Source organism: Cervus elaphus, chromosome 25, assembly GCF_910594005.1.
Source record: "Cervus elaphus chromosome 25, mCerEla1.1, whole genome shotgun sequence".
Lineage (NCBI taxonomy): Eukaryota > Metazoa > Chordata > Mammalia > Artiodactyla > Cervidae > Cervus > Cervus elaphus.
Window position 1 is genome coordinate 53,529,741 of NC_057839.1, and position 21,576 is coordinate 53,551,316.

At 36.7% G+C, this 21,576-nt stretch overlaps 1 protein-coding gene and 1 pseudogene across 1 annotated transcript in view; one reads left to right on the forward strand and one right to left on the reverse strand.

Annotated features, from left to right (window-relative positions):
- CDH18 (cadherin 18) overlaps positions 1-21,576 on the forward strand; it is a 1,203,920-nt gene that overhangs the window by 35,476 nt on the left and 1,146,868 nt on the right. The window lies entirely within an intron of this gene.
- Positions 16,677-19,159, reverse strand: LOC122683657 (annotated as a pseudogene).

Sequence of the window (21,576 nt, forward strand, 5' to 3'; positions counted from 1 at the left end):
TGTGTCTTGGGGTGTTTCGCCTTGGGTTTATCCTGTTTGGGACTCTCTGGGTTTCTTGGATTTGGGTGGCTATTTCCTTCCCCATTTTAGGGAAGTTTTCAGCTATTATCTCCTCGAGTATTTTCTCATGGCCTTTCTTTTTGTCTTCTTCTTCTGGAACTCCTATGATTCGAATGTTGGGGCGTTTCACAGTGTCCCAGAGTTCCCTGAGGTTGTCCTCATTTCTTTTGATCCTTTTTTCTTTTTTCCTCTCTGCTTCATTTATTTCCACCATTTTATCTTCTACCTCACTTATCCTATCTTCTGCCTCCGTTATTCTACTCTTGGTTCCCTCCAAAGTGTTTTTGATCTCATTCATTGCATTATTCATTTTTAATTGACTCTTTTTTATTTCTTCTAGGTCTTTATTAAACAGTTCTTGAATCTTTTCAATCTTTGTTTCCAGGCTATTTATCTGTAACTCCATTTTGTTTTCAAGATTTTGGATCATTTTTATTATCATTATTCTAAATTCTTTTTCAGGTAGATTCCCTATCTCCTCCTCTTTTGTTTGACTTGGTGGGCATTTTTCATGTTCCTTTACCTGTTGGGTATTTCTTTGCCTTTTCATCTTGTTTAGATTGCTGTATCTGGAGTGGGCTTTCTGTATTCTGGAGGTCTGTGGTTCCTTTTTATTGTGGAGGATTAACCCAGTGGGTGGGGTTAGACGATTGGCTTGTCAAGATTTCCTGGTTAGGGGAGCTTGCGTCAGTGTTCTGGTGCGTGGAACTTGATTTCTTCTCTTTGGAGAGCAATGGAGTGCCCAGTAATGAGTTTTGAGATGGGTCTATGTGTTAGGTGTGTCCTTGGGCAGCCTGTATGTTGACGTTCACGGCTATGTTCCTGCGTTGCTGGAGAATTTGCGTGGTATGTCTTGCTCTAAAACTTATTGGCTCTTGGGTGGTGGTTGGTTTCAGTGTAGGTATGGAGGCTTTTGGACGGTCACTTATTACTTAAAGTTCCATGTAGTCAGGAGTTTTCTGGTGTTCTCAGGTTTTGGGCTTAAGTCTCCTGCCTCCGGATTTCAGTTTTATTCTTCCTGTAGTCTCAGGACTTCTCCAACTATACAGCCCTCCTTTCGAAGACAATGGGCTGCTTTTCTGGGCGCCTGATGACCTCAGCTAGCGATCCGAAGTTGTTTTGCGAAGTTTGCTCTGCGTTCAGTTATTCTTTTGATGAATTTGTAGGAGAGAAAGTGGTCTCCCCGTCCTACTCCTCCGCCATCTTGGCTCCTCCCCCGGGGGACCTTTATTCTATCAAGTGCCTGCTATCTACTAGGTATTTGCTAGGTATCAAAAATACCATATGCATGTACATACTGCTATATTTAAAATATATTTTAAATAACCAACAAAAACTTATTGTGTAATACAGTAAACTCTGTTCAATATTTGTTAATCACCTAAATGGAAAAATAACTTGAAAAAATAGATATATGTACATGTATAACTGAATCCCTTTGCCGAATGTCTGAAACTAATGCAACATTGTTACTCAGCTATACTCAGATATTAAAAAAAAAAATCTAAAAAGTCATGTGCCTTGAAAATTAAAACTATCCCTGATTATCAAGGAGAATTCCCTTGTTTGTTGGAAATGCAAAGTAAAGCACATGTTGGCAAAAACAAACAAAAATCCTATGCCTCCCTGGGATCATATTTAGATGGGGTAGGTAGATAATCAGCCATATAAATATAAAATGACACCTGTGACATGTCAAGTCATTTTTTTTCCTCTGATAAACTACTCTACATATAAGGGGATTAAGGTGACAAGTATTTCTCACTCATGCCACACACTGTAATTTGTCAGCAAGGGCTGCTGCACATCGTATTCTGACTCTGGAATTTACACTGAAGTAGCAGGTACCATCTGAGCATGTTGGGAAGGAGGGAGCAGAGAGCATTGCATATGGGTTCCTAAAGCTTCTACCTAATAGTGATACCTGTCACTTTTGCTCACCTTTCACTGATTAACCATGTCACACATCCAAACAACTTCAACATGACAGGGAGACTCCTACTGGGTCTCTGGGAAGAGAACTAGGACATTTGGAGGTCACCATGAAGTATTACTATATAGATATGAATGAGTACTTACAAGGGAATGTCCATGTTGCTAAAAGAACATTTTTCAGAGGAGTTTGTCTAATGAGAAGCTTCCCTGTGAGTGATATTTCTGAGATAAAACTAAAGGATTAATAAAAGTCGAAGAATAGAAAATTGGCAGGAAGAGGAAGAAACTGCTGGTCAGAAAGGACAAATTCAAAGTCCCAGTGGGAAGCAGGAGGCATCTTAAAAGTTTTTCCAGCTGGTGTGCATGCAACCTGTTATTGTCTAATAAAGACTTGTATTTTAAAGAAATATTACACTAAGACTTTGTGTTAATCAGGTCTACAAATTCATGACCATAAATAAATCCTAATAAAATTCTCTTAGTTATTGCTTTCCTGGTATTTTAAATGAGAATTTGAATCTAAATCAGTGTTATCTAAAATCTCAGCAGTGAATCGTCTATATCAAAATCATTTGGGATGCCTATTAAAATGTATAACCCCAGTCAACCAGTATTTAAAGTTGGATTGCGATATTATGTTTTTAGAAAGCTCTCCAAGGAATTTTGTTTCACTTTAAGCTTTAGAAACACCGGTGTAGCATAAGGCAAATTTCTGAAATCCACAAAATATTTGCATGATTGTAGTAAGATCAATCAACTGTACTTACTGTACAGTTACAGTAAGTAACTGTAGCACAGTTCCTTAATATGAGGACAGAGATATACTTGTGAACAGATATATACTTTTGTTTTTCTGTTTATGATGGCTTAAAGAAGATTGATATGAGTATGTTCTGAAACATTTGGAAGACAATCTAAGTGCCAGAACTAACATGTAAATTGCTTGTTATGGACTGAATGAGTCCTTGCAAAATTCCTATGTTAAAATCTAATCTCTCTTTGTGACCCCGTGGACTGTAGCCTACCAGGCTCCTCTGACCATAGCATTTCCCAGGTAAGAATACTGGAGTGGGTTGCCATTTACTACTGCAGGGGATCTTCTGACCCAGGGATCGAACCTGCGTCTCCTGCATTGCAGGTGGATTCTTTATCGCTGGCACCACCTAGGAAGCCCAATTTACTCCCAATGTGATGGTATTAGGAGGTGGGGCATTTGAAGATAATTGGGTCATGAAGATAAACTCTCAGGAATGAGATTGTTGTTGTGGATCAGTCACTCAGTCATGTCCAACTCTTTGTGACCCCACAGACTGCAACGTGCCACGCTTCCGTGTCCTTCACTACCTCCCAGAGTTGGCTCAAACTCATATACATTGAGTCAATGATGCCATTCAAACATTTTATCCTCTGTCACCCCCTTCTTCTCCTGCCCTAAATCTTTACCAGCATCAGGGTCTTTTCCAGTGAGTTAGCTCTTCATATCAGGTAGCCTTATAAGAGGTCAGATAGCTAGTTGGTTCTCTTTCTTCCAAAGGGGATTGGGGGAATGCAAAGAGAAGTTAACTTTTGCAATTCAGCAGAAGGCTCTCCAGAAACTCAAGCTTGCTTTTACCCCGAACTCAGACTTCCAGCCTCCAGAACTGTGAGAAATACATTTCTGCTATTTTCAATCCATTTATTCTATGATATTTCCTTATGATGGCCCTAACTAAGACAGTGTTTATACTTGCTTGTATTCTCCACAGTAGCCATAGGATATGGTACTCTGATTTTCATGGATATGGATAAAGTAGAAGAAAGGTCACCTTGATATGTAAAAGAGGCATTCTTGTAAGGTGAGGGTAAAAATCATACATAAAACAAAAAACTGTGAATGAGGACTCCCCCGTGTCTTGAATGTTTCAAGAGGCAAGAAAATTGAGCTAGTACTCAATTTTGGTTGTACATATATGCTCTCTGCAAAAATCTCTGATATTTATATTTACTTTACATTCTACAAAAAGCAATTTGGTTTTCACAAAACTCTATTTTTCAATTATGTCAATATTAATTTGAATTTTGTTTTATATTGTTATTAAGTAACTTATTCTGTTGCAACTTTACACTGCAGTATATACAATAAACACATATGTTTATATTTAGCTTTATAGTTGAACATATCATTATATTTAAATAAATAATTTAAGCAAATTCTAGGACCTGTGGGTTTTTGCATGTTTCTTTTCCTCTTTAAATGGGTCTGTGAATGATTATACAAAAGTATGAGAAATATGAGTCTAGGGTATTAGACTGCTCTCTTTGGCTAATTCCATCTCATCCTTTTTTCTTTTTTTTCTTTTTTTTTTTTCATCTCATCCTTAATATTTCATGATAGGCATGTTTTGCTGTGAGTTGCTTTCACTAGAACAGAATTAAGTATAAGTGGTATTATTCACTGCTATTAGAGCCGGCACCTCCAAGAACTGTGATCGCTTGCCTACTAGATTCTGTAACTTCTGGGTATTGTCCATTTGCTCCCTGAGATTTTTCTCTACCTTGCTCTCTTCTATGGAATGCTGATGCAGATGAATATCATCAACAGGCCCCCTTGTCTCCTGCTCTTCATTTGGGTTCAGCCAGTATGAAACTTCAGTACAAGAGTAGAGAGGGGGATACAGGGGAATTCAATGCCTATGTTTTTTCTTGTTCTTTTTTGTAAGGTTCATGTTAGGCTGGAAGTGTCTGTTGACAAAGGGCCCTGCCCCTCTGAAGGCGGCTTCCTGTTCAGAATACTGTCCCTCTCCTATACTCTCAGACAGGGTTCTAGTAACAGATCCCTCTCCTCAGTTGTGTTCTGATTGACCTTGCCCATGACTTTGTAAACAGTGTATTTATTAAACACTACTCAAGTGATTCTAGCATTTATTAGTGCTTCAATTCTACATTTTGTGGTGACAGATTCTTCTTTTAAAGCTTCGTTCAATCTCTGTGTGTGTTAGTTGCTCAGTTGTGTCCAACTCTTTGCAACCCCATGGACTATAGCCTGCCAGGTTCCTCTGTCCATGGGATTCTCCAGACAAGGATACTGGAGTGGATAGCCATTCCCTCCTCCAGGGGATCTTCCCAACCCATTCATTCAACCTCTAACACAGTGTTTGGAATGCAAGTACTTCAAAGATATTTCTTTGATGGATATAGTTACTATTAGTTAGTGGTATTGATTAAATCAAAATTAAAATTCAGATCTAGAGAGACAATACTATTGGTAACACTCTTAGTATAAAAATATTAGCTTTTATTTGTTATTTTAATCTCCAGCTATGTGTATTACAGAATTGGTGATTGCAGTACAAGCTACCGAGAAGTTTTAAAGTCGTAACTGTGTGACTTTAAATCACTTTGCATACACGGTAGGATGATAGTTCTTTAGGCTGATGTTTTCTGTAGAACATGAGCCTGTGTTAGAAGTTTCTCCAGTATGCCCAGTGCTGGTTTTATTAGTGTTGTAGTAATTGTTTACAGTTATCTTGCAAAGTAAATTAGTCATGTCTTCCTACATGAACTTTCTACATGGTGTTTCATCTGTAAACATGATGAGTGTAATAAGTCTCAAAATTAAACAAATCATTTTGTACGAGAGAATCACTGTTTTTAAGTATTTGGATTAGTTGACAGTCTGCAAAGGGCACTTTAAATGGAGAAAAATGTCATTTTAAAGATTTTGGAATCATGAGAAAAATTTTACTTTGAGGATTCACTAAAAGATGTCATTGATACTTTATCTTCTCCTCCAGTATATATATTGAAAAAAATGGATTGCTATTGTCCTTTGAATAAGAATTCAACACTTGTAATAAATATGCTGGAGTATAATAAATATAAATAAATATATAAGAATACGTAGCAGACTCTTCTATGCATTTTTATGTACTCACAGATCCTATTAGCTCCCTGTCTTCATTGACACTCTCTTAGATTAAAACAATGTCAACTGTCTCTTAAATTACTGTAACAGGCCATTTTACTATGTCTCATGTCTCATTCAGTCTTGACCCACAACTCTTTCTTCTTTATGTTGCAGCTAAGATAATACTTCAAAAGAACACATTTAATCTTCTCACCTTCTTATTTAAAATTCTGTAATGTTTTCCCATAGAATCAAGAAAAAGTGCAAACAATTTTAAATATAAGATTCTCTATTATTTCACCCATGGTTACCTCTGTAACCTACTTTGGATAGGTTCAAAGCTTTCTCAAGTGTGTCTCTGAATATTCTATATATACTGATGTCTGTGCAATTCACCTAAAGCAACAGCTGGTGGATGCCTGGAGTCATTTCATGGAAAGAAAATAAAAACAAAAGGACATATGGGTACCCAGTCTTACAAATTGTGCATTTACTGAGCAAGGAGGCTAAATATATATGTATTTACACATCCTATATGTACATATATATATATCAAAATATATATTTCATAAACACACGTAGTATATATATATATATATATATGCACATATTTATATATACATATATATGTCACAATTATTTCATATAATAAAGGACACTTTAATACTATTATGTAAATTCAAACATTAAAAAAAATCTAGATATATTTAAATTTATGAAGTGTTTTCTTTCCCTTATTTGTTCTATTTCATCGTGAATTGTCACAAAATTCAATGTGGACTTAGAGCAGTCTATGAGTCAATATTTGAGAATCACTATACGTATTTTGTACAAATTGTTTATTCTGCCCAATGAATTTCCCTCTTTCTCAAAATATCACCACCATTACATACAGTATGAGATGTCTTTTCATTCCATTTGACTATAAGTCTTAGTTTCAATTTTATTTTTCTACTAAGTTTTCCTAAACTCTCCAAAGCTGAATGATTTCTCTATGTGTCATAGCATTTATTCTGCACCACCATGGATTTGATGTCTTGTATTTTCTCATTTGTCTCTTTTCTCAGCACACGTAAGATTCTCAAGATCAGGGCTTGAGCTTTCATCACCAAAATAGGCTTACTGGTGCCTGTCTTGCCCAGGCCTAGACACAATGCTGTCAAAACTAGTCTGAAGACTGGATAAGCCAATGACTTTATCACAATTTCAGCAAGCAAATTAATTTTAGGAGTAGTTGTGTAGAAAACTGACTCTTTGAAGCCAATTCAGAGTTCTCTAGTCATGATCAGAGATACTCACTTGTTTTTCCCTCCTTTGATTCTGTCCTCACTGAGTAATTTTTAGTTATGCTTTTCTTGGTATATTTGAAAAGAAAAATTTCTAACTATGAGACAGGCACTGTCTTGAGAAACTGATAAACCAATAACTACCCTACTGTCATAGAATTTGATTCTATATTATGCCTTTAAAACAATTAAACAACATATTTAGGTATACATGTATATATATATATATATATATATATTTTCTGTCTATAATATTTGTCAATCCATATGGAATTTTTTCCTTAAAATGTATCCTAAATGTATTTAATAAATGCACACACATATAAAATCGTGCGCGTACACACACACACACAAAAAAATACTAGCCTTATAATTGATAGGCTTATCTTCATTATATAAAATTACTTTGGAAAGGGAAATAATGACTACTCATATGTCATTTTTATGATATGCCCAATGTAATCTGTCTTTAAAAGAAATTATTAGGGATCGGGTGGAGAGGGAGTTGGGAGGGGGGATCGGGATGGGGAATACATGTAAATCCATGGCTGATTCATGTCAATGTATGGCAAAAACCCCTATAATATTGTAAAGTAATTAGCCTCCAACTAATAAAAATAAATGGGAAAAAAAGAAGATATTTATTGTTAAATAAAAGATCTTCAAAAATATAGATATTTTGAAAGTTAGCTATATTGAGAAACTCCAGGCGATAGAGAAGGAAAAGAAGCCTGACAGTCCATGGGGTCACAAAGTCGGACTAGATTTAGTGACTGAACAACAGCAGCAAAGGTAATGCAAAGTTGTAGATAGCTAGTTGATGACCTAATTAAAAATAAAAATTGATGTTCCTTATATATTTGTAAACATATATACTTTTTGTCCTTCAATCATGAAGTATGAATTAAATTGGTATTTCCCATTTTTAAATTAGTATACAGTTTAGTATGTTTTATAGTATCAGTATATTCCAATATACATAACATTCTTCTTTCTTTTTCTTACATATTCTTTTATGTCCATATTCAAAATTAGTTTTCTTTCACAGTTTTCTATTATAGATTTCTTAATACTGAAGGATTTGGACATCAGCATTAATAAAAGCAGGGTCCTAGAAAGGAAAGTAAATACCAGCTGACAGAGTAAATGTGAGATCACACACTAAAATTTTACTGAAAAGCTCAACATTCAGAAAACTAAGATGATGGCATCTGGTCCCATCACCTCATGGCAAATAGATGGGGAAACGGTGGAAACAGTGGCTGACTTTATTTTGGGACGCTCCAAAAGCACTGCAGATGGTGACTGAGGTTGTGAAATTAAAAGATGCTTGGTCCTTGGAAGGAAAGTTATGATCAACCTAAATAGCATATTAAAAAGCAGGGATATTACTTTGCCAACAAAGGTCCATCTACTCAAGGCTATGGTTTTTCCAGTGGTCATGTATGGATGTGAGAGTTGGACTATAAAGAAAGCTGAGCACAGAAGAACTGATGCTTTTGAACTGTGGTGTTGGAGAAGACTCTTGAGAGTCCCTTGGACTGCAAGGAGATCCAACCAGTCCATCCTAAAGGAGATCAGTCCTGAATGTTCATGGGAAGGACTGATGTTGAAGCTGAAACTCCAATACTTTGGGCCACCTGATGCGAAGAACTGACTTATTTAAAATGACCCTGATGCTGGGAAAGATTGAAGGCGGGAGGATAAGGGGATGACAGAGGATGAGATGGTTGGATGGCATCACCAATGCAATGGGTATGAGTTTGCATAACTCTGGGAGTTGGTGATAGGCAAGGAGGCCTGGCCTGCTGTGGTCCATGGGGTTGCAGAGAGTAGGTCACAACTGAGCTACTGAACTGAGCTGAATTGAACTGATTTAATCTTCCTATTGACATAAGAATAAGTTTAGAGACCTTTCACTTTGTAGCAGACTCCATCTTGTTTTACCTGGAAAAATTGCTCATAGTCTCTTTTCATGTTTCAAGCCAGCCATGCTAACTAGAATGTTTCAATGTTAGATAAATAATGCTACCAAGTTTTATACCAGTTTCATAGTTGATAGTGAGGTCTTTTCTGCATAGGTTGATTCTTTGACTCCCTTGGAATTTTTATTTAAGATTCTGGTCTATGTGCGGAGAAGGCAATGGCACCCCACTCCGGTACTCTTGCCTGGAAAATCCCATGGACGGAGGAGCCTGGTAGGCTGCAATCCATGGGGTCGCGAAGAGTCGGACACGACTGAGCGACTTCATTTTCACTTTTCACTTTCATGCATTGGAGGAGGAAATGGCAACCCACTCCAGTGTTCTTGCCTGGAGAATCCCAGGGATGGGGGAGCCTGGTGGGCTGCCATCTATGGGGTTGCACAGAGTCGGACATGACTGAAGCGACTTAGCAGCAGCAGCAGCTAGTCTATGTGACTCAGACATTTATGCATCATTATTATCTCTGTACCAATCATTTGAAATCCTGATTTCTGTTAGTAATCAGGTCAAAAAGTATAAATTCATGGATACTGAAGTAGGGTGAACTTTTCCTCCCCTTGTACAGAATTATTTGGTTTTGTATTTTCCTTTGTTTTCTCATCTCTGCCTTTTGATGGAAGGCATTTATGGGAATACCAGAAGCCCTGCCACCAATACAGGGGGATAATGTCAGAGAACCTAGTTACCAAGGATTAATACTTTTCTTCCAGTGGTTTATCGATTTCAAGTTCTCATTGCTGGCCAAGTGAGCATTCTACTTTCAGGAAGAAAGAGAGTTTAAAACAAATTGTCTTTTCGGTATGCTTGGTTGAAAAGACAGTTACCAAATCTCTATTCTGTTTACTATAATACTTTTTCTTTTCTTTTTACTCAGCATATTCTGCCTGTGATCTCTGGCTTCCTTTTTGAAACCTACCCACATGCAGTCTTTCCCAACTGTGCTGTGTGCTTGTGATTACTTCTCCAATTTGTAAATGTCTCTTTGAATTAGCATCTCTCAGTTTGTAATATGTTTGGCCACAATCAAATCTGGCAAGACAGAGAAGGAAATAGATTCAGCAATAAACCTAATCACCTGTGAACTGAAAAGCCTTGCACAGGTTTGATCTTGATCTTTGAGAGTGAAGTATTAATGCATACTTACTGAAAAAAAACATAGACATTTGAATGAAAAGAAAGGCATGTTCTGGGTTCCTAGAATATTTACAGAAAAAAATAAGTAAATAAAACTAGCTTTCACATTCCAAGAGTAGTTCCCCCTGAAAACACTGTTAGAGTTATGAGAAAAATTCCAAATATATAAAATTAAATTTTTAACCGTAACCAAAATACAGAATAAAAATTTCAATCAGTTGTTTTATCTACTACTCGACTATAAGAACTAGTAAATGCAATGTAATTGTCTTAATGTATGTTTACATAATATCTAACAAGATATATAGATTGTTTAATTTCTATAACAACTTGTGCTATACACAATAATTTTATACAACTGCTTACATTATCAAAAGAGTAACCTACATTATATGAATGAGCTCTTGAAAAGCCAAAAAAAAAGTTAAATTATCTTTCTTTCACTAAATACCTTTTTTTTCACCAAATGAGGGGTTGTGACAAGTATGATATTGAAACAAAGAAGTTCATTTAAAGTAGACTGTAGAATGTATATTTTATTAACTGACATTAAGATAGACTACAGGTTTACACTATGAAGATGGTTGTGGAATCGGCATCAGTTCAGTTCAGTCACTCAGTCATGTCTGACTGTTTGCGACCCCATGGACTGCAGCATGCCAGGCTTCCCTGTCCATCACCAACTCCCGGAGCCTCCTCAAATTCATGTCTATCACGTCGGTAATGCCATCCAACCATCTCACCATCTCTTGTCCCCTTCTCCTCCCACCTTCCATCTTTTCCAGCATCAGGGTCTTTTCCAATGAGTCCATTCTTCGAATCAGCTGGCCAAAATAGTGGAGTTTCAGCTTCAGTATCAGTCCTTCCAATAAATATTCAGGACTGATTTCCTTTAGGATTGACTGGTTTGATCTCCTTGCAGTCCAAGGAATTGGCGTAAGAATGTGTAAATAAACCTAATGGAACAAACTGAAGAGTTCTGAACTAGAACCATGTAAATATAAAATTGTGATATAATATTGGTGGCATCATAAACCAATGAGGAAAACTTGAACCATTTAGTAGAAGGTATAGGAAACAGTCTCCTTTGGGGAATAAAAAAGTTGAATCCTTACTTTATACCATATACAAGGCTTAAATCCAGCTGGATTAAATATTTACATAAAAAGGCACCTATAATTTTATATGACATATAGTATATAGACTACAACAGTGATAAAAAATTCTCACCACAAGACCATCATGTGAATCCTTTATAATTGCTTGCCCCATTTTCTTCCCATCCCAGATAATGATAACAATAATAATTGATGTTTATTTAGCATTTACTATTTATTGCTCCTACTACTACCACTGGGGCTTTCCAGGTGGCACAGTGGTAAAGAATCCGTCTGCCAAGTCAGGAGACACAGGAGCTGTGGATTCGGTCCCTGGGTTGGGAAGATTCCTTGAGGGAGGAAATGGCAACCCACTTCAATATTCCTGCCTGAGAAATCCCATGGACAGAGGAGCCTGGCGGGCTACAATCCATGGGATCACAAAGAGTCGGGCATGACTGAGCATGTATGCACATTATTACTACTGCTACTAATGATAATAACAATAAGTGACGTTATTGACCCTTACTTTAACTAGCATAAATGCTAAATTCATTACAAAAACAGTATAGTAGGTACTATGAATGGAGAAGGAAATGGCAACCCACTCCAGTACTCCTGCCTGGAAAATCCCATGGACGGAGGAGCCTGGTAGGCTACAGTCCATGGGGTCGTGAACGTTGGACACACTTGAGCAACTTCGCTTTCACTTTTCACTTTCTTGCATTGGAGAAGGAAATGGCAACCTACTCCAACGTTCTTGCCTGGAGAATCCCAGGGACGGGGGAGCCTGGTGGGCTGCTGTCTATGGGGTCTCACAGAGTCGGACATGACTGAAGTGACTTAGCAGCAGCAGGTACTATGAAAACTGGGTTTTGAGATATTCCATACCTGATAAGGAATACAAGACTAGTAAATGTTAAACCTTTGAAATCTTTAACTCTGAAACCTTGAAACTAACATGTTAACTCTCTACTTAATCATTCCACAGTTACCTCTCACATGATTCTCTTTGAAGATATAACAGTTTCCTGATTATTTATCTTTTGGAAGATGTCACCATGAGATGAAAGATGTATTCCTCCTGGCTTATTTCCTCTTAAAACTCATTCCAAAGAGGAGGTACTTAATTGAATCAAATATATTGGGTTCAATTAAGATATCTTGTCTCATTTCAAGAAACACATGTTTCTTATTTAACAAACACTCTAAATCAGTTATTCTTAACATCAAAGTTATTGGCTACTCAAATTTGTTAATTTACTCAAAATGTATATTAAATATTCAAAGTCAAATGTATTCAAAATGTATTTTATCTTTCACTTCCAAGGCATATGTATTATACAAATATAATCCAAAATATTGTAGTCTGTAGAAGATAGGATTATTTGTTTTTAGTGGAGGCTCAAACAAGTATATGATGCCCCCAAATTTAAGAATAAAAGAAAATGGCAATCCATACAAGCAAAACACTATTTATACTTTAAAAACCAGTCAATCCTAAAGGAAATCAACCCTGGATATTCATTGCAGGGACTGATGCTGAAGCTGAAGCTCCAGTACTTTGACCACCTGATGTAAACAGCTAAGTCATTGGAAAAGACCCTGATTCTGGGAAGGACTGAAGACAAAGGGAGAAGGGGATGGCGGAGGATGAGGTGGTTAGATAGCCTTGCCAACTCATTGAATGTGAGTTTGAGCAAATTCCAGGAGATAGTGAAGGATAAGGGAACCTGGTATGCTGCAGTCCATGGGATCCCGAAAAGTCAGACACGACTTAACAACTGAACAACAATCTTTTCTATGGTTTTATAAAGAGTGTAAATCTGTATTTAATGTTCTACATACCATCCTAGTATTCTGAGATCTTGACTCGAGTAGAAGTGTAACTGGGTACCACTCATTCTTTCTCAAAGCGTAGAGGAAGAAATCATATTTATCAAAGGATTGGAATGTCAAAGCAATGTGTAAAATTTTATGTCTTGATTCACTCTATAACTTATGCCCAATTACAACCATTATTATTTTTTTTTGTTCATTTTGTTTCATTTGCTTGACCACAGTGAGATGAAAAGAGCAAAACCTATCAGTCATCTCCACTGGTATAGATGCATCATATTTGCTTGATCCTAATTAATTTTAATTACCATTTTATATAGATGTTTAATTACTAAAACATTTTTTGTATTTTTTGCAAGTTGCCTCAAATTCATTGTGTAAAGGGCAAAGCTGTAAATAGATTTCATTCAAAGACTGGCATTTATCTTGTCATTATCTGCCATTACATTTCACCTGTTAACCTGTTTTACCAGCAGATCTTTAATAATTTTAATGATATATTTTAATGTCTGAAGCATTTAGTGTGAAACCAATGTACCGGTGTTTGAAACACACAGAAAAAGTGTTTCTATGTTGGTGTGTGCATGTTAAGGGGAAGTGCAATAGCTCTTGCAGTCCCAAATTAAACTAAAGGCTCCAAAAATTTTATTAGGTTCTCTGATATAGTACTGTTGAAATCTTTACCATCTTATTCATAAACTTCCTACCTATTCTGACCTCAAATAGACTTTCACTCTGGCTCTGAACATCTTTCAAGAGGATAGCACTAATCCAGTAGAGATTATCATATGCCGGATAACACAAAGGAGCAGTGTCTGGTTATGGTGAGAAACTTAGGATATTGAGAGGAACAGAATAACGCTGAATAAGGAACTGATTCAAGCTCTAGTTAGGATTGTGTCAGGCTGTAGTGAGGAACAGTGTCAAGCTATAGAGAGGAATAGAGTCAGGCTGTAGTGAGAATAGCATCAGGCTGTATTGAGGGACACAGTCAGTCTGTAGGGATGACAGAGTCAGTCTGTATTGAGGAACAGAGCCAGGCCATAGTGAGGAACACAGTGAGGGTGTAGTGAGTAACAGGTTCGTGGTTTAAGAGTGGAGCAGATTCAGGCCTCTTTTTTTTTTTTTTCCTTTTATTTCCATCAGTTGGAGGCCTATTACTTTACAATATTGCAGTGGGTCCGGTCATACATTGACATGAATCAGCCATGGAGTTACATGTATTCCCCATCCCGATCCACCCTCCCGCCTCCCTCTCCACCCGATTCCTCTGGGTCTTCCCAGTGCACCAGGCCCGAGCACTTGTCTCATGCATCCAACCTGGGCTGGTGATCTGTTTCACTATAGATAATATACATGATTCCATGCTGTTCTCTCGAAACATCCCACAAAGGCGAGGGTGGGATGATTCGAGAGATTCAGGCCTCTTAAAAGCTGAATTGGGAGTTGAAATCATGAATGTGAGAAGAGAACTCACCCTATCACCACTCATGACGCTCATGACTAGAAGCTTGTATAATGAGCCTCTGATGAGCTATATACTCAGACAGGCAAAGGCCATGTTTTCCATTGTCAGTCACTTTTATTGGTATGTATTTGATCAAGGTCATCAGCTCTCATATAGAGCTTATCCCTCAGACTGAATATGCCTCTGAAGTTTTCCTGAATGATTTGATGGTTTGGTTCCTACTAGAAGCGCCTCTGGAGTTGATTCTTACTGGTGATTTTAAATGTTCATTGTTGACAACTGAGGCTGGGCTGCATTTAAGTGTGCTCCCAGGTATGTCTGCCTGCAGTGCAAGAGAACTCGGGTTCAACCCCTGGGACAGGAAGATCCCCTGGAAAAGGGAATGGCAACCCACTCCAGTCTTCTTGACTGGGAAATCCCATGGACATAGGAACCTGGAAGGCTAGAGTCTATGGGGTGCAAAGAGTTGGACATGACTGAGAGGCTAATACTTTTTCACTTTTTCCAGATCTCAGGTTGCACATAACCATAACACCCTGACAGATATTTTTTTCCTCTTTTTTGCAGTTGCTCAAAATTTTTGTACATGGCTTAAGTCTTTTTCCTTAGTAGTTTTATCTGATTTTCTCTCTTATGAGCCTAAGAGTCTTACTTTTTTATAAAATGTGATAATCAATGTTTCCCCAATCCCAAACATTTAACTAATGAAGATAGATTATTGTTTCAAAATGTAGTTATTTTATTGGGATAAACATATTAAAAGTTGTTGGACTAATGTAAAACTTCATGCTATCATGTATGATTTATGTCTCTTAAAAGGGCTTCCCAGGTGGCACTAGTGATAAAAAAAAAACCACCTGCCGATGCTGGAGACATAAAAGGCTTGGGTTCGATCCCTGGGTTGGGAGGGTCCCCTGGAGGAGGGCGTGGCAACCCACTCCAGTATTCTTGCCTGAAGAATTCCATGGACAGAGGAGTGTGGCGGGCTACAGTCCACGGTGTCCAAAGAGTCACACACGCCTGAAGCAGCTTAGTACAGCTCACACATACCTCATCAAACTAAGCCTGGTGCAAAGGATTCAGTAATGACCAGCTATGATGAGGAGGAGGGGGGTTATTATGATTACTACATTGACCCTTAATTTATACTGACATGTGATTATGATTCTGACATTTTCAAGCTTATTCTGCATGTTTTTCCTTTTTCTCAAATCTTAATATTTTATTGTATAGTTACACCCCAAATTGTGCTTTTTTCACTATATACTTTTAACTTGAGGACATCTGTAAAATTAGTACATTACAGAAATCCTGAAAGAAATTCTACTAACTATAAACTATTTAAATATTGCTTATACAAAATATTTAAAGGTCGGGGGGGAGGGGCAAAAGCTTATTTACAAAACAGAAAATGGATGTAGAAAACTTATGATTACCAGGGGATACAGGGGAGAGGGGTACATTGGGAGATGGACACTGGAGTATACACGCTACTATACAAAAACAGAGGAGGAAGTGGCAACCCACCCCAGTATTCCTGCCTGAAGAATCCCATGGACAAAGGAGCCTGGCAAGCTACAGTCCATGGGTTTGCAAAGAGTTGGACAGAACTGAAGCAATTTAGCATACATAAAATGTGTAGCTGAAACCTACTGTATAGCACAGGGAACTCTACTCAACACTGTGTAATGGTCTATATGACAGAAGAACAAGTGGATATATGTATAACTCATTCACTCTGCTATACACCTGAAACTAACACAACATTGTAAATCAACTATACTCCAATAAAAATATAAGAAAGTATTAAAGGAAGGCCAGTACTGTATAAACAGCATACACTTAAATAAAAGAGATGAATGTTTAACATACAGAGTAATGTTTTTTATTCGCTGATAAGCTGAAGGTCCATTTCAAGATGTTTCTTTCTTTAGTATGCCTAATTTGTTTTATTAGCAAGCAGAACTCTGTAAAGGATGGCATCATCTAGTCCTCAGACTCAGATTCATCTTCATCTTGACTAATCTGGAATTAACGAAGCTCATAAGTCTTATTGTCAGATGCAACCACATGAAGCCAATCACAAAGATTGTTCTTTTTAATTGTTCTTGTATTGGTAAAGTATTTCAAATAGCTTTTAGATAACTGTTTCTCAGAAACTACTGTGATTTTATTCTTGAAGTGTTCAATGTGAATGACATTCCCAAGATTTCCAGTCTTTCCAAACTTTAATCTTCTCCCGCAGAAACTTCAACATTTCCAGAATCAAAAATTCCACCTTCTACTGAATGAGTAAGCTCCAAATTAAAATTCCAGGTTGACTTCTTAGGCTTCTTGTCTTTCTTCTGCTATCTTGAAGGCTTGCCACACGATCAGAGCCTTTTTTTTTTTAAGTTGACTTTTTCTTGTAATTTAGTGTTACCTGGAATTTGATGAGTATGTTTCATAGACTTAATTGCAAGTTAGGAAAAGCAGTAGGTACAAAGAGCATTAAATGTGTGTACTTTGAGAAGACACATGTCTACATACTTTCTCAGGTTACGATTGAAGTATTGATAGCATCTGTGATATGTCTATCACCTGATATATTCAAAACAATGTGGGACAATACTAAAGCTTTAGTGAAATCAGATGGATTTGCTCATACTATGTGAGGATGTAAATAATTGTTAATATAGCTAATTCAGAAATTAAAATTCAGGCATTAAATATTTAGGCAGTTAATTTTATTAAATGAATAAACATTTTGACAGCTTATCCATTAAAATAGCTTGTTTAGTTCTTTTACATTGGAGGTGAGGAAGCTGAGGCTTCAGTGGGTTAAGTTACTTGTCTGAGTTTACGTGAGTTATGAGGGACAGAGTCAAGTCTCCAATCAGGAAATTTTTAAGCAGTTTCCAATTCTTCTTTCTACAACAAATTTCTTCTTTACTGTGTTCATTATTTCCCTCTGAGGGTGTGTGTGTGTGTGTGTGTGTGTGTGTGTGTGTGTGTGTGTGTGTGTGTGTGTGTGTGTGTGTGTGTGTGTGTGTGTGTGTGTGTGTGTGTGTGTGTGTGAATGATGGTGGCAGTGAGTAATGCATATTACATGGTTTTTATAAAGCTATTGTACCTAACACAAAACTTTAATTTAGACACCAACATGGTCAAAATATTTGCTAAATTTTTCTTTTTAATGTACTTCTGGCTCTTTCCCAAATACTGAACAGCCCTATCCACCAACTTCCCATTGATTTCAAATATCAGAAAAATTTCCCCATTGTTTTATTATTAAAAAACACATTGTTATAAGGTCTTATGATTCCTGTTTTCAGTCTGCAGAGCTCCTCTGGATTGTTTGCAAGAGATATTATCAATGGAATTTTAGAAGCAGCAAGCTAACATTAATTCTGTATAAGTATATGCAGTAATCTCATGGTTAAGATTATATTAGAAAGGCAATGTAAAAAGTAAAAACTAATTTTTTTTTCTTAGTTTCATGACTATAATTTATTTCAAGTGAGGATATCAGGGAAATTTACTTTCCATAAACTACTCTCAGATATCTGTGCCTGAGAACTTTGATGATAAGAACTTAGCAATGTAGATACATATCCTCTGAGCTGTCAGATGGGACGACTGCAGTAAAAAGATCAAATATAGCCCAATAGAAGTGAGTCTCAATATGCAATTTCACACAATATGCAATTTCAAATTAGTTAACCTGTAATATTGTTTTCTTCTTCATTTCTACCAAGAAGCTGATTTGGGATTCATTTATATTCAGTAAACAAAATGAAATCTCTTTCTGTCACTGCTCCTAGCCTCAAAGACTCGAGGAATGCAGCAGAGATTAATGGTCATGATTAACTCCCTCCAGGTTGTGGTTTCATGCCCCAGTGATTATTCTGTCATTATTCTGCATGAAATGCAGCTAGAGCCACATATGCTTTCAGCCACAAAGCCAGACAAGACCAAAAGGTCAAGCTACTTAGTAGCTTGATATTCTCTCATTCTGGCATGTATACTCCCAGCAAAAAACCATTGGGATTATATAATTACCGTATTAACATGGATATATTAAATTATGTGGTAGGGTCTATTGTGAAGTATAATAGATTAAAATTAAGGAAAGAACCATTTCTTTTACAGCAGTCAGTTGTCTAGTGTATTTACAGGATGAATATACTAGACAAGTGGCTTTGATCAATTCAATCAGGAGTAGTTTTTTTTTAATTATTTTTAATTGAAAAATAATTGCTTTGCAGCATTTTGCTGTTTTCTGTCAACCTCAACATGAATCAGCCATAGGTATATATATATCCCCTCCCTTTTGAAGCTCCTTCCTATCTCCCTCCCCATCCCATTCCTCTAGGTTGGTACAGAGTCCCTGTTTGAGTTTCCTGAGCCATGCACCAAATTCCCATTGACTATCTAATTTACTCAGGAGTAGTTTTGAAACAAGCTCTCACCCCCACACTTCGTCTCATTCTCGATCATTCTATTTTGTGAATTGCAGATTTTGAATTTCTGCCAATTTCTCACATTCCCACTTATTCTATATTTTAGGAAAATGGTAACTTAAGTGTAAGTGTCTCTGCACTTCTGTCTGTTGGCAGGTCAAGCCATAACTTTGAGTTTATCATTCAGAAGAGTAGGTGCTTTCCCTATTACAAAATAGAATAGCCCTCAAATTAAAGTCTCTAAAATGCAAAGAGAAGATTAATTTCTGTGGTCTATTGGGACATAAAATTTTAAAATAAGCCTTCTCCTAAACTTTTCCAAATTCCCCAAATGGATTTTCATTAAATATATCCTATTTCTCATAGGTATGGAATATGGGGATTAGGGTAGCACACCTTTAAGTTGCTATAGTCAAATGCTGCCACATTTTGATGCCACAGAAGAGTAAATAGTATTTCACAAAACTAGTAACTCTGAGCAAATATTCTCATATGCTTTTATTGCTCAAAATTTGTTTTTTTTTCTCAGAAGTTTTCCCATACATTGAAAAGAGTATATGGCATAGGTTTCATTTTACCTGTTGGCTCTGGTGCTAGTTTAATTCTGGATGCTTACTACTCGAATTATAAGGCATTTGATTCTCCATGACTTACAGGTCTAGTATCTTTTACCCCTGAAGACCCTAACCATCCCTGTTGCATCAGTGAGTTTTCTGTTTCTTTCAGTTCCCCTTTATAGTGTGTTTTATAAAATAATAATTTATAGGAACACATATGTCAAGTATTTTAAAATGTGTCAAAGTACTGCTAATCCATATAGAATAGTATTAGTTTCACTATATGTAACATTTAATAATTTCAAAATTAAGTAACTAGTAGATTTCAGCCCCTTCCAAAATTAAAAGAGTCAGTTTTTGAAGGGGTGTTAACATTGTTATAAGAATGAATAACATATTTATAAAAATAGTATCTTAGTTCCATTATTATATACATGTCTGTTAAACTGAATATAAATCAAACATTTTTGGAAGTAAATAATATAAATATTATTTAACTCTCTCTTAGTTTATTCCCAATTGCCTATTAATAAAGAGAAATGGACACTAAGACTTAGGATGATTGAATGATGCATGGGAATCATTTACTTCTGACCCTAAGGGGGAAGTAATGCTCATAGCTTAAGTGAAAAATCACACTGAGAAGTTTCAGAATCTGAATACTTGGAGTTGACTTCCTGTATAATTTCTAAGCTATTCAAATTATTTCTAAATATTATGACCTTTTATAAATATAGTCCAAAGGATCATCCCATAGAGTGTGCAGTTCAACCTAGGATGGGGTAAATCATGGGAAAAATCTTTTCATACTACTACCTGATCTCAGAATGGAGCTACTACATGCTGATTAAAAAGATAGAAAGCAAACATTGACTGTATAATGGAACACTTTTCAGTGTTCATATTTGCTTTAAGGGCTTGATTACATATTTATCTATGGATATTATTACAATTTTAGTTAAATATTTACTATTAGCTTCCCAGTAGAATATGTGTGTATGCATAAATACCTACACACACACACCTTTAGAAACACTCCAAAACAAATCATAAAAATACAGCTTAAAAAAGGCATTCAAAATGTTAGGTATGTTAAAGAAAACTTTAACATATGATAATGAATTGGGTACTAGACAATTACTAGACTCTTGTGAAATTCTTTCTGCCATAAGGGGGTCCATCTAGTCAAGGCTATGGTTTTTCTAGTGGTCGTATATGGATGTGAGAGTTGGACTGTGAAGAAAGCTGAGTGCTGAAGAATTGATGCTTTTGAACAGTGGTGTTGGAGAAGACTCTTGAGAGTCCCATGGACTGCAAGGAAATCCAACCAGTCCATCCTGAAGGAGATAAGTCCTGGGTGTTCATTGGAAGGACTGATGTGGAAGCTGAAACTCCAGTACTTTGGCCACCTCATGCGAAGAGCTGACTCATTGAAAAAGACCCTGATGCTGGGAGGGATTGGGGGCAGGAAGAGAAGGGGACAACAGAGGATGAGATGGCTGGATGGCGTCACCGACTCGATGGGCATGAGTTTGAGTAAGCTCCGGGAATTGGTGACGGACAGCGAGGCCTGGCATGCTGTGATTCATGGGGTTGCAAAGGGTCGGACACGACTGAGTGACTGAACTGTGAAATTCTTTAGTGATTAAGTGAGGTAAAGAGTATTCTTTCAGTTCTATTTTAAACTTCTGTTGGAGAGAAATATAATTGTTATTAAAATGGGCAGACTGTTTAATTTTATTCCATGTTTAATTACCCACTCTTCTCTGACCAAGAAGAAGAGTAAATTTCAGGGTATGCGTAAATTGACCAAATTTCAAGTATGGTAAATTTCATGCAACTTCTTCCTTTTTCTCCACCATTCATTTGTTTCCAAAATAAGTTTTA